The 12,929-nt window shown below is 38.6% G+C and overlaps 1 pseudogene; it reads right to left on the reverse strand.

The window, feature by feature from the left end:
• The window catches only part of LOC130462905 (cysteine-rich receptor-like protein kinase 10), an 87,993-nt pseudogene that overhangs the window by 20,624 nt on the left and 54,440 nt on the right, over nt 1–12,929 (reverse strand).

A 12,929-nucleotide genomic window follows, 5' to 3' on the forward strand; every position in this document is an offset into this window, starting at 1 on the left:
CTGAGGATGCTGCTCCTGGATCTCCCCAAACCTGACCCTGCTACACAATCTTTGCTTATCCTACCCCATATAATCTGCTGTCCATCAAACATTTTATTTTATTTTGCTGGCTCTTTAAACAATTTTTTTTGGTGTTGGTTTTTGGATGCGCCAAGTTTATGACTAATGCTCATTAGTGCGCTTTTCCTACGTTCTGATAGTTGCCCCACTCTGACTTGTAGAATTTTTGCTTGTGTTGTGCTATATGTTGCGTTTATCTTGTTCTGCTTGCAGGGGTGCGGTCAAACTCGTTGACCGACTTGAGCTGCATGATGACTATCTGCTTGCTAGGGTAATATGATTCCCATATCCTCCTTCTTCTCCTTCTCCTTTGGTTCGGCGTTTTTCCCTACTCCCTTTTTGATAATTCCAAAGGGGGAAGATATTGAGAGGACAACTTGTGTTCCATTATATTTGTTTTATACTTGGGTTTACCACCTACGCGACTCATCTGTTCCTGGTTAAGTTTTTGACTCTGGATTGTCAGGTTACATATCTCATTCCTTAAGTTATTTACTCCTATCAAGTTGTAAGGTTGTCATCATCAAAAAGGGGGAAATTGTTGATTCCTGGTTTTGATGATGACAAGATTACCTTCTACTAATAGTTCGTTTTGGAGAATGTCAGGAACAGGTTAATATTTAAAGAAGAACAAATGCAACAACCGAAGCAAGCTAGGGAGCTATGAAGTAATTAAGTTCAAAGTACGTGGCAAGATTAAATCAAGGATCAAGTCAAGCAAATTCTATAAGGGGCGAAAGGTATGACCAATGTAATTTAGTACATGCTTAGTATGGGAACAGAGTATTTTGAAGAGTCCTAGTTATATCGTGAAACGAAATAAATCAGTTTTACTTTTACAAAAAGATAAACGTCAAAGTTTTTAAACTGATTTTACAAAACTGTTTGAAGTTATACTCTTGAATTTGAGTTAACATATAACTCTCAAAATACGAAAAGATTGATTTTACCTAAACGCGTTTGAAGTAAGATTTGCGAAAATCTATCTATTAAAAAGAGTCCTAAACTGGGTTGGATTTGAATCTAGGGTAAACACTTGGATTCGTATAAATACAACCTTTGTTCTTTGCGAAACTTTTTATCAGACTTATTTACATCAACCGGAAGCTTTCAGGTATCACCCTTAAAGTCTTAATCTTTAATGAAGTCTGTTCCTGTTCCCATATAGAGCAGTATTTGTTACTTAGTCTTATATCGTATGTTAGTAGTTAATTAATTCTTATACGTTTGATTAAAGTGTTGAGTTATTGTATGTTAAGCCTGAGTCAGGCTTACTTGAGCAAGAGAGAAGATCTCATGAGAGATCAGTGAGTAGGAACAGTTGAGGGACTGTTTCCATAAGGGAAGGAACAAAGAGGGTTGTTCCTAGTCATCTGCAATCAGAGGCGATTGGCAGATTGTGGCCCGAGTAGATTAGGTTTGTAAAGAAACTGAGTTGTTTTGCCTAATTAGTAAAAGTGTTTAAGTCCCCAAAGGGGCCGTGGTTTTTTCCTCTCTATTGGGCCTAGAGAGTTTTCCACGCTAAATCTTGCTTGCATATTTTACTATTTCTGTTCCTTGTAGTTTAATTTTTATAAATACGTAAAATATCAATTCACCCCCCCTCTTGAGGAACTCTGTAAAACTAACAAACAGTAATCTTCAACAGTATCTCAAAGTACTTAACATACCAAATAGAAAGTAGTTGAGGCTTTTGTTAGGAACATATTCGTACACAAGAAGTTTTTCTTCTCTTGTTAAACAAAATCCCAAAAGTCTAACCAGATTTTTGTGTTGAAGCTAGGCTATCAATATAGCCTCGTTCTTAAACGATTCTATCCCTTGATCAGAGATCCTAGATAGCCTTTTAACTGCTATATCATTTCCATTCGGAAGGGTTCCCTGAGACACGAAGAAACAAAAACTTTTACTGAAACTATTGAAGGCGTATTTCTCACTCGATCGAGTCACCCCATATTTAAATGGTTACCTTATAGACAGCGCCAAATCCTCCTCCGCCAAGCTTCAGATCATCCGACACTACTACATAAACGAGCAAACGCAACGGTTTTATGCAACGGTTAAAGCTAATGTAACGGTATGTTGCAACGGTTATGGCTAATGCAACGATAACCCCAACGGTTTAATATATTGTAACGGCGTTATACAATGGTTCTATTTAACCGTTGCATCAGGCAGTCAAATGCAACGGATATTTTGGCTATTATAACGGTTTTGCTTCCCGTTGCATTAGTTCTATTTTGCCCATTTCCCAATTTTCCTCAAAATTGAAACCCTCGTTATTTCATGTAGGAAACATATAGTGCGTATTTTAATTGATTGAGTGGACACTAGTTCATACAGTTTTAGGGAAGTACTAAATTTGTTTATTTAGTTGTCTGAAATGCGTTGAAATATTAACTAATTTTTACTAGTGAAATGTAAGGCAATAATCCAACAAACATCCGTATAGATTATAAGTCAGTGTTTGGATAAATGTATGGTTGTCTTAAATTACAGTGTAAGTGCCTCAGAAAATTGTAGTGGAGAACTTCTCAACAACATAATGGATTCTATATCCTAGATGTTATAAAATAGAAGCCTGGTTCCTTTTTTGTGGAGGATGTATCCACTCCTGCCACTTCTCAGTTAAGTGTCTTTTTGGACGTCATGGTTTTGTTTTTCCATTCAAATTGCAGGACATTAATAAAGATAACAATGAGTTGAAACTGTTAGTAAACAATGGTGGCATGCTTGTTGGCTATTTAGTTCCTTAAGAAATTTTGTATGACAACTTGAATTTATTGGAGTAATTGATAGGTTTTACCTCAGCCCAGTTAGCTAGAGAAGTGGAGCCAATTAGTGCAGTCCCACTTTCTGTTCATTAGCAAGCAAATGAAGTTAAACATGGAATTTGCATGATTAAAAAGGGAATTGAATTCTCGCTACCTTCATGGGGCGTTAGATTGTGATTTTGGTATTTTATAGTAAGTGGTTGAACATAATTTCCGAGTATTAAATGTAGATGTGTGTGATATTTGTGTAATTCTCGTTACTGCAGTGTGGATATAAAAGGTAAAGAATGACGAGAAGTTGTTAAATTCTAAGAATAAGTTCTACTGTATAGACTACAAAGTACTATATTTTTTCGACAAACAAAAGAAGATGATTAGGTAAACTTGCTTGAATGATATTTTATTGACCTCTTCCTAGAACGTTCTTGAGCGTTCATATCTCTTGGTGAGTTGGGTGGACCTTAATTCTCACTTTAGGTTCTTAGTGATATTGTGGGGTTATTTTTAGTCCTATTTTTTTTAGGTTTGTCTTTGTTTTGTTTAGGGAATTGTGACTAGCTTAAGCATGTCACTAGTGTCATGGTTGATATTTTTGTTACTAAAAATGATCTCTTTGAAACACAAACTTCTGGATTAAACTCTGACTCTCCTTATTAAACACTAATTTCTAGGCATGTATTAGAAAAAGAAAGCACCTTAACTTCAAAATTATACTAGCCGTTAGAATTGAAGTTATCATTTTCACACGTGAATGGTAACATGGTTCAAGAAAATTTCTGCTAGCTGCTACTGAACACAATGAAAAATTGGAATACTTTTCACATGAGTAACCATCTATAGAACATGTGCCTTAAAATGTTGGACAAGTAGCGACTCATCTAAAATGCAATACTGAAATGATACTATTGAGCATCCGTGATTGGAAAATAGTAGAAGGTGACTCATTATAGTTTTATTATGTTCTATAAAACTGAAGGAAATAATGCCCTTGGTCCAAGTATGCATTCTATGTTAAGTCTAATAAATGCGGTTCAGTATTAATTAACAAGTTAATAATTCAGTGAGATCAAGTGAGCTGAATGCCTAGCTAGAGGCCGCTTCAGTTCAAGTGGAATTAATGATATTAATCCACAGCTTACTCTTGACTGAACCCGTAGGGTCACACAAATAGTACGTAAACGGATCAAGTATTTAATGGCATTAAATACTCCATCTATGAATATTCGGAACCGACGGATCTTGGTTTCAGTGGGAGCTAAGATCGTCACAGGCAAGAAATGAATACTCCGGAAACGATGATATTGCCGGAAACGGAAATATGGATCGTATCGGAAATATGAATATTATCCAAGTCGTAGATGTTGCCGGAAACGGAAACATGGTACGTATCGGAAAATATTATTGGAAATGGAAATATTACCAGAATCGGAAATATTACCGGAAACGGAAATATTGTCAGAATCGGAAATATTGCCGGAATCGGAAAATAATTCCGGAAACGGAAATATTAAATATTTGTTCGAAACGGAAATTAATTCCGGAATCGGAAATATTAAATATTGTTCGTATCGGAAATAGATTCCGGAAATGGAAATTTAATCGGAAGCATATCGTACGAATTAGCATCGGACGAGGCTTGCCGGACGAAGGCCCAGCACGAAGCCGGGGCCATCGCCCAGCAAGCATGCGCGCCACAAGCCCAGCCAAGGCAGCGGCCAGGCCTACCGCAAGGCAGGCCCAGCGCGCGCCAAGGGCCACGGCTGCGTGGGCCGTGCTGCGCGGGCTGCTGCTCGCACGCGCATGGGCAGCCCTTGTGGCTGCCGTGTGTGTGTGAGTTTGTGCTCATGCGTGATTCCTGAATCTACAAGAGTCAGTGTATGATTAAATTTCTATTCCTAATTGGATAAATTAATTAAATAGAATTCATGTAGAATTCTAATTCCAATTAATTCGCATCCTACTAGGATTACGATTCCTTTTCCATAACTCTATAAATAAAGGCCTAGGGGTCATAATTTATACACAAGTTTCAAAGTATTCAAAAGTGAGTTTTTTGAGAGAAAATCAAACACACATCTTGCTCAAAAGTGCCGAAATTTTCTAGTACCTTAAGGGCGATTCTAGTTGGTCAATCTTAAGGCGGATCCGGACGTGCTGTGGACTATCTACGGAGGGACGACACTTGGAGTCCTAAAAGACTTGTTCTTGTTCGGTTCGGGCGCAGCTAGGGAGGGCACGCAACAAAGAGTATGCATCTAAATTATGCTATATGATTATGTGTAAATAATATGTTGTCCTGGGTTAATGGTTGTTTCCGCATGATCTATGTAATGTCATATGTATCATAACCTAACAGTGGTATCACGAGCCCCTTATTATTTTCATAATCTAAATTGCATGAACATGGTTAAATATTACAAATTTGCAAGAATTAAAAGGGGTGATTAATTTTCGTAATTGTTAATTAATTGCAAATTGCGTTTATTTAATTATATGTACGCAGTTTTTCGGCAGTTTCTTCATTACTCATCCGAATTGAGTGATTTTTGTGTCAATTCCGCATGTAAAAGGCATTCTAAAATTTTGACAAAAATAGTATTTTTCTGCCGAACCCAGAATTCTCAAATTCGAAGCCTAACTATGACTTTTCGAAGGTTTTAGTTTTTCGAATGCAAAATTTCGTAAATTTAAGATGTTAAATTAAATATTTGCGATTCCTGTTGATAAATCTTGAATTTTTGATTGACCTACTGCATATGTTTAACAAGTTTGAATGCCTAGTCTTGTTAATTATGCAATCTAATTTGTAATTATGATTAATTTGTTGAAAATTAGAATAATTTAGAATTAATTTGATTTTCATAATTAATTGTAATTTAATTAGAAACCTATGATTAAAAACCACCATAAAAGTTGTAAATTTACGATAAATTTTAAATTTTTATGACCTAGACTTGAATCCATATCAATCGGAAATCAATTGGATAATAAATTTTCGATTTTTCGCCCTAAAATTATGAAATTAATAATATTTATTAATTTGTCATTAATTTTAAATATAAATTTTAAATTTTTATGCGATTCGTTCAAATAACTTGCACGCACGAAGCAATGGACGCTTCGTGTTACCCTTAAGGGGTGTTGTATAATGCGGGCATGCGACGACGAGCAAGGGAGCTCGTCGCCCGTGCGGCACGAATGCAATGAGCAAGGGCGTAGTGCACGAGCACAAGGCAGCAGCCCTGCCTTGTGTCGTGTGCCACGAGCAATGAACGAATAGACATGGGCGAAGGGCGAGCCAAGGCAGTCGCGTGTGGGCAGCAAGCGAGCTGCGCCACAACGCGCGCTGCCTCGCACAAGTGCGCGCAGCCTCGCGCGCAGCGAGCGCAAGCTCGCGTGCCACGAGCGCTGCGCCCAGCACTGCTCGCGCGCGCAGCGCGCGATGTCGCTCGCCCAGCGAGCGATGTCGCGCACCAGCGAGCGATGGCTCGCGCCAGCGAGCGATGGCTCGCGCGCGCAGCGCGCGATGTCGCTCGCCCAGCGAGCGATGTCGCGCCCCAGCGAGCGATGGCTCGCGCGCACAGCGAGCGAGCCAGCGCGCCCAGCGAGCGATCTCGCGCGCGCACTGCGAGCGATAGCTCGCGTGCGATTGGGCGCTGTGCGGAGGCTTGCGATAGGACAGCAGCAGCTATGCGACGAGCGCATGGGCTGCGCGCACATGGCCAGCAATGGCTGTGTGCGTACGGCCCATGGGCGTGCAACGCGTAGGGTGTTTGCGTGACGATTAGATCGTTTTGAATGTTTAATTTGAAAATTTCAGTTCACGTAATTTTAATTAATTTTAAAATTAATAATTTGAATTAATTTCTTGGATTTTAATTTTGAATATTATAATTATAATAAATGGAATTTATTCTAATTATTTTACTAAAATTAAAATCATGAATTAATTTAAATGCGACTGAAATTAAATTAAATTTTTGGATTCAATTATAAATTTATATGAGCTTTAAATTTTAATTAAATTTGTATGTTTCCGGTTAGACTAGAAATACAATTTTATGTTTAAAATTAGTAAAGCATATGAATTTATTGGTTTGAGTGGGAGCGCTTTTTAGTCATAAACTCTTGATTAGGTCTACAAATCCTTAAGGTTAAAACAACTCGATTAGAATTAATAAGGACTGAATAATTGGTAGATTATTGGTGCCCTTGATTAATTGCTGCAAATGTTTACGTGATGCATAATGTGTTTTACTAACCAGCTATATGGGCCATTCATGATAATGAATGGGTGAATGGTATATATTGTATATGTACTGTTTTGCAGGTTATGAAGTGACTAGTATGGCCCAAATAGGATAGAAAATATGGTCTGCGTACCATTAATTTGAATGTAATTGGTCTAAAGTACCAAAGTTATTTTTCAATTCAAATATGGTCTGCGAACCATCAAATAGTTGTAATTAGTTATAGCTTATCCTATTTGAAGAAAATGGTGCCTCCCATGGAGATTTTCAAGACGGACTTTGAAGTCAAAGCTTCAAGATGAAGTCGGGCCATACTAGATCACAAATATCTTATGCATGTTTTAAGTTATTTATTGCTTTAAATATGTCTTAAAATGCATGAGATCAAAAGCTTGATTATGTTGCATGATTAAGGATTTTAGTTCACTTAAAATCTAACCAACATAGTAAGAGCCTTAAGTTCCAAACTTAAAAATTGAGTTAAAAGGTGCCATGCCAAAATATACACTTGCTTGGATATCCTTTACATCAATCTAGTAATAGTTTTCGCTCAGCGAGGTGTTACTTATTGGTCCTAAAGGGGCAAGGTACACAAATAATTGTGAGTACATGTTAGTTTTGGTGAAACTCAACGATATAAGTAAGGAGTCCTTTTATGTCGTGGCAAATTCGATAGGTTTACCTAATAAGTTCTTAGACGTACCTATCAACCAAGAATAGTTTCTAGACTATTAGCAAAAGGCTTTTGCTTACCTAAGATGTTCTAGGATTAAGTCGACAAACTGTGCTTAGTTCTTCAATGATTTTAGGATCTTGGAATCATTTTATTCACACCTGCCGGAACACATAACTTGAATAAAATGCTTAATAAACATTGAATTATGCATGTATGCTAGAATTTAAGTTTATTAAGAGAAACTGTGAATGGTTATTTATTTGTTTATTCTTTTCAATTGTAGTTTTAATATGGCAAACAACAATCAAAACATCATCATGGGTTCTGAGCTTATGGTCAAGCTGAACCTGACAAATTTTCTTGAATGGGAAGCTAAGCTAGTTGAAATAGTCAAACTCAATGGACTTGAGTATGTACTATCACATCCCATGCCAAGCTACTATGCCAGAGACATGACCCCTGAGAGATTTTACGCCTGGGATGCGGATCTCAAAAAGGTTATGAGTCTCATGCTGAACAATATCCCTGATGATTGGGCTAGAAGGTTTGTAGCCTATGAACCTTTTACGCTCATCAAGAATCTGAGGGATATCTGTCGTGGAAGTACGGAGGACAGGGACCTGAACGTCCATGAGTTGATTGAATCAATGTCTGGGCTAAAGGTTAGTTCTCCCAACAGGTGTTATAGGATGGAGGTCCAAGAAACACATGTTCAGCTCCTTCGCACTAAACAGAGGGTAGGCGTCCCACTGAGGTTCCATGTGGATCTTATGTGTTCATATTTTGATCGCCTAAGTCTACTAGGAACACCAATAAGCGAAAGGATGGCAGTCTCTGTCTTGCTCAATTCACTACACAGTGGGTTTGGTCGCTTCAAGCAACAATACCTTAGTGAACCAAGAGAAGAAACAGTTGCAGAATTTATTCACCTTGTCAGAAAGGCTGAAATAGTACTGGACTGTGAAGCCAAAGATTTACTCAAGGCTAGAAAGAGACCATTCAAGAAAGGTGGAAAGTCCAAGGGCAATGCTAAATCAAAGCAGGACAAGTCCACATCAAGCTGTCTTTATTGTGATGGAATAGGCCATTACAAAAGAGAATGTCCAAAGCTAAAGGAAGATCAGAAGAACGGAACAGTCGTTCCATCTTCAGGTATTTTCGTTATAGACTGTATACTTGCTAATTCAACTTCTTTGGTATTAGATACTGGTTGTGGCTCACACTTATGTTCCAATCCACAGGGACTAAGAAGAAGTAGAAAGTTAAGCAAGGGAGAAGTCGACCTACGAGTGGGAAATGGAGCACGGATTGCTGCATTAGCCGTAGGAACTTACTATTTGTCGTTGCCCTCCGGGCTAGTTTTGGAACTGGAAGAATGTTTCCATGTTCCAAGTCTTACTAAAAACATCATTTCAGTTTCTTGCTTAGATGCTAAGGGATTTTCCTTTATAATAAAAGACAATAGTTGTTCGTTTTATTTTAAAGAGATGTTTTATGGATCTGCTAGATTAGTCAATGGACTTTATTTATTAGATCACGACAAACAAGTATATAACATAAATACCAAAAAGGCCAAAAAAGGATGATTCAGATCTCACCTATCTGTGGCATTGTCGATTAGGCCATATAAACTTGAAACGCTTAGAAAGACTTCAAAGGGAAGGAATTCTAGAACCATTTGACTTAGAGGATTATGGTAAATGCGAATCATGTTTACTTGGCAAAATGACAAAGCAACCTTTCTCTAAAGTTGGAGAAAGAGCAAATGAACTATTGGGTTTAATCCATACAGATGTATGTGGACCAATGAGTACAAATGCTAGAGGTGGTTTCAGCTACTTTATCACTTTCACTGATGACTTCAGTAGGTATGGTTATGTCTACCTAATGAAGCATAAGTCTGAATCCTTTGACAAATTCAAGGAATTTCAGAGTGAAGTAGAGAATCAATTAGGCAAGAAGATTAAGGCACTGCGGTCTGATAGAGGCGGTGAATATCTGAGCTATGAATTTGATGACCATCTGAAAGAATGTGGAATTCTATCAGAATTGACTCCTCCTGGAACACCACAATGGAACGGTGTGTCAGAACGGAGGAACAGAACCTTGCTAGACATGGTCAGGTCAATGATGGGTCAGGCCGAACTTCCATTAGAATTTTGGGGACATGCACTAAATACAGCTGCACTCACTATAAATAGAGCTCCGTCTAAAGCTGTCGAAAAGACTCCATACGAATTATGGTTTGGAAAACCTCCAAATGTGTCTTTTCTTAAGATTTGGGGATGTGAAGTATACGTCAAACGATTAATTTCAGACAAACTTCATCCAAAATCTGACAAATGTATCCTTGTGGGCTATCCAAAGGAAACAAAGGGGTATTACTTCTACAATACATCTGAGAACAAAGTGTTTGTTGCTCGAGATGGTGTCTTTTTGGAGAAGGATCACATTTCCAAAATGACAAGTGGGAGAAAAGTAGACCTCGAAGAAATTCGAGTCGAACAACAAACTCTAGAGAATGCTCAAGATGACATTCAGGATGAAACTCAGAGATCTTTAGAAGAATCTGGTGAGAATCATGGTCAATCTAGAAATGTTACCCCGCGTAGATCGCAAAGATATAGATCTCAACCGGAGAGGTACTTAGGTATTTTGACGAACGAGAGCTATGACGTTCTATTACTTGAAAGTGATGAACCTGCGACTTACAAGCAAGCTATGACGAGCCCTAGCTCCAAGCAGTGGCAAGAAGCCATGCAATCTGAATTAGACTCCATGTCTGAAAACCAAGTATGGGATTTGGTCGATTTGCCAGATGGCTACCAAGCCATTGGAAGCAAATGGGTTTTCAAACTGAAAAAGGACAAGGATGGGAAACTTGAAGTTTTCAAAGCTAGATTGGTCGCAAAAGGTTACAGGCAAGTCCACGGTGTGGATTACGATGAAACCTTTTCACCAGTTGCAATGCTAAAGTCTATTCGAATAATGTTAGCAATCGCTGCATATTACGATTACGAAATATGGCAGATGGATGTCAAAACTGCTTTCTTAAACGACGTTTTAACAGAAACTGTGTTTATGACACAGCCTGAAGGTTTTGAGGATCCAAAGAATGCTAAAAAGGTATGCAAGCTAAAGAAGTCAATCTACGGATTGAAGCAGGCATCCAGGAGCTGGAATATACGTTTTGATGAGGCAGTCAGTGACTTTGGTTTCATCAAGAACGCAGACGAATCTTGTGTATACAAGAAGGTCAGTGGGAGCAAAATTGCTTTCCTAGTATTATATGTCGACGACATATTGCTTATCGGAAATGACATTCCTATGTTGAACTCTGTCAAGATTTGGCTTGGGAAATGTTTTTCGATGAAGGATCTAGGAGAAGCACAGTACATATTGGGCATCAAGATTTACAGAGATAGATCTAAAAGGATGATTGGACTTAGTCAAAGCACTTATATCAATAAGGTGCTTGATAGGTTCAAGATGGCGGACTCCAAGCGAGGCTACCTACCCATGTCTCATGGAATGACTCTAAGCAAGACTCAGTGCCCAAAAACACTTGATGAGCGTAGACGAATGAATGGGATTCCATATGCATCATTGATTGGTTCAATAATGTATGCTATGATATGTACACGCCCGGATGTTGCGTACGCACTCAGTGCTACGAGCAGATACCAGTCAGACCCAGGAGAGGCGCATTGGACTGCTGCCAAGAACATTCTGAAGTACCTGAAAAGGCACAAAGATGACTTCCTGGTCTATGGTGGAGATGATGAATTAATTGTTAAAGGCTATACGGACGCAAGTTTCCAAACCGACAAAGATGATTTCAGATCACAGTCTGGGTTTGTCTTCTGCCTCAACGGAGGAGCAGTAAGCTGGAAAAGTGCTAAGCAAAGCACCATTGCGGATTCTACAACTGAAGCGGAGTACATTGCTGCACATGAAGCAGCAAAGGAAGCTATATGGCTAAGGAAGTTCATAGGAGAACTTGGTGTAGTCCCCTCCATTAAAGGACCAATAGCCCTGTATTGTGATAATAACGGAGCTATTGCACAGGCAAAAGAGCCTAGACACCACCAGAGAGTCAAGCATGTACTTCGTAGATTTCACCTTCTACGAGAGTTCGTTGAAAGAAAAGAAGTCGAGATAAGCAAAATTGGAACTGATGACAACATATCAGATCCATTAACTAAACCTCTGCCGCAAGCGAAGCACAACTCGCACACTGCAGCTATGGGAATCAAGCATATTGGAGAATGGCTTTGATGTCTCTGTTTAATGTTTTAAAGTTTTAGAGTTTAAATCTTTGTAAAACATTATTGGTTAATCATTCACAATAAATGAAAGAAATTCATTTTTCCATTTAATTTGTGGTTTATTAAATGATGAGTCCCTTCAACTTGACGATATATTCAAGATAGACTGTCAGGACCAGTCCTGTGACTAAGAAATGTCTATCAAGTGAACTTGAATGTCAAAGGTTGAAAATGGTCCCTAATTGGAGTTTTCTATAAAATTGGACGCATAGAAAACGTTAGACGATTAGAATGCAAGATGACTAGTAGTTCTGTTTCTTGAACTATGTGGACATGGCAATGTCATAATCATTTGCATAGATACTTACTTTGGGAAGACTAGTATCGGACAAGACCTATGAAACTTTACTGTAAGAGATGAAAGTCTGTCATAAGTAAATTTCATTAAATTATTAGACACTACATCCTCAATACCTGAGTGATTTGAGATTACTTGTTTGAGAACTGGTTGCTTTGACGTTGACCAACCGTCGCACCGTACAAGGAGGCTATAAAGGCAACGCTCAGGTAATCACCTATCAAACGAAGTCTAATCTCAAGATCGCAAGATTGGGATTGTCCTCCCATAAATCGGGATGAGATGCTTAAAAGTTGTACAAGGCCACTCGGAGAGCTAGAAACTGTGAAATGCATGGCCGTGCTCGGATGAATCATAGGCTATGATTATCTGTTTATTTGATCAGTTGAACTCTGAAACCGAGGAACACCTCTGGACATAATAAGGATGACAACTCTTACCTTATGTTCAAGAGCAAGCATCGAGCGACAAAGGAATTAGGAAATGCACACTTGTCCCTAAGGACAAGTGGGAGACTGAAGGAAATAATGCCCTTGGTCCAAG

The sequence above is a fragment of the Spinacia oleracea genome, chromosome 6 (assembly GCF_020520425.1).
Source record: "Spinacia oleracea cultivar Varoflay chromosome 6, BTI_SOV_V1, whole genome shotgun sequence".
NCBI lineage: Eukaryota > Viridiplantae > Streptophyta > Magnoliopsida > Caryophyllales > Amaranthaceae > Spinacia > Spinacia oleracea.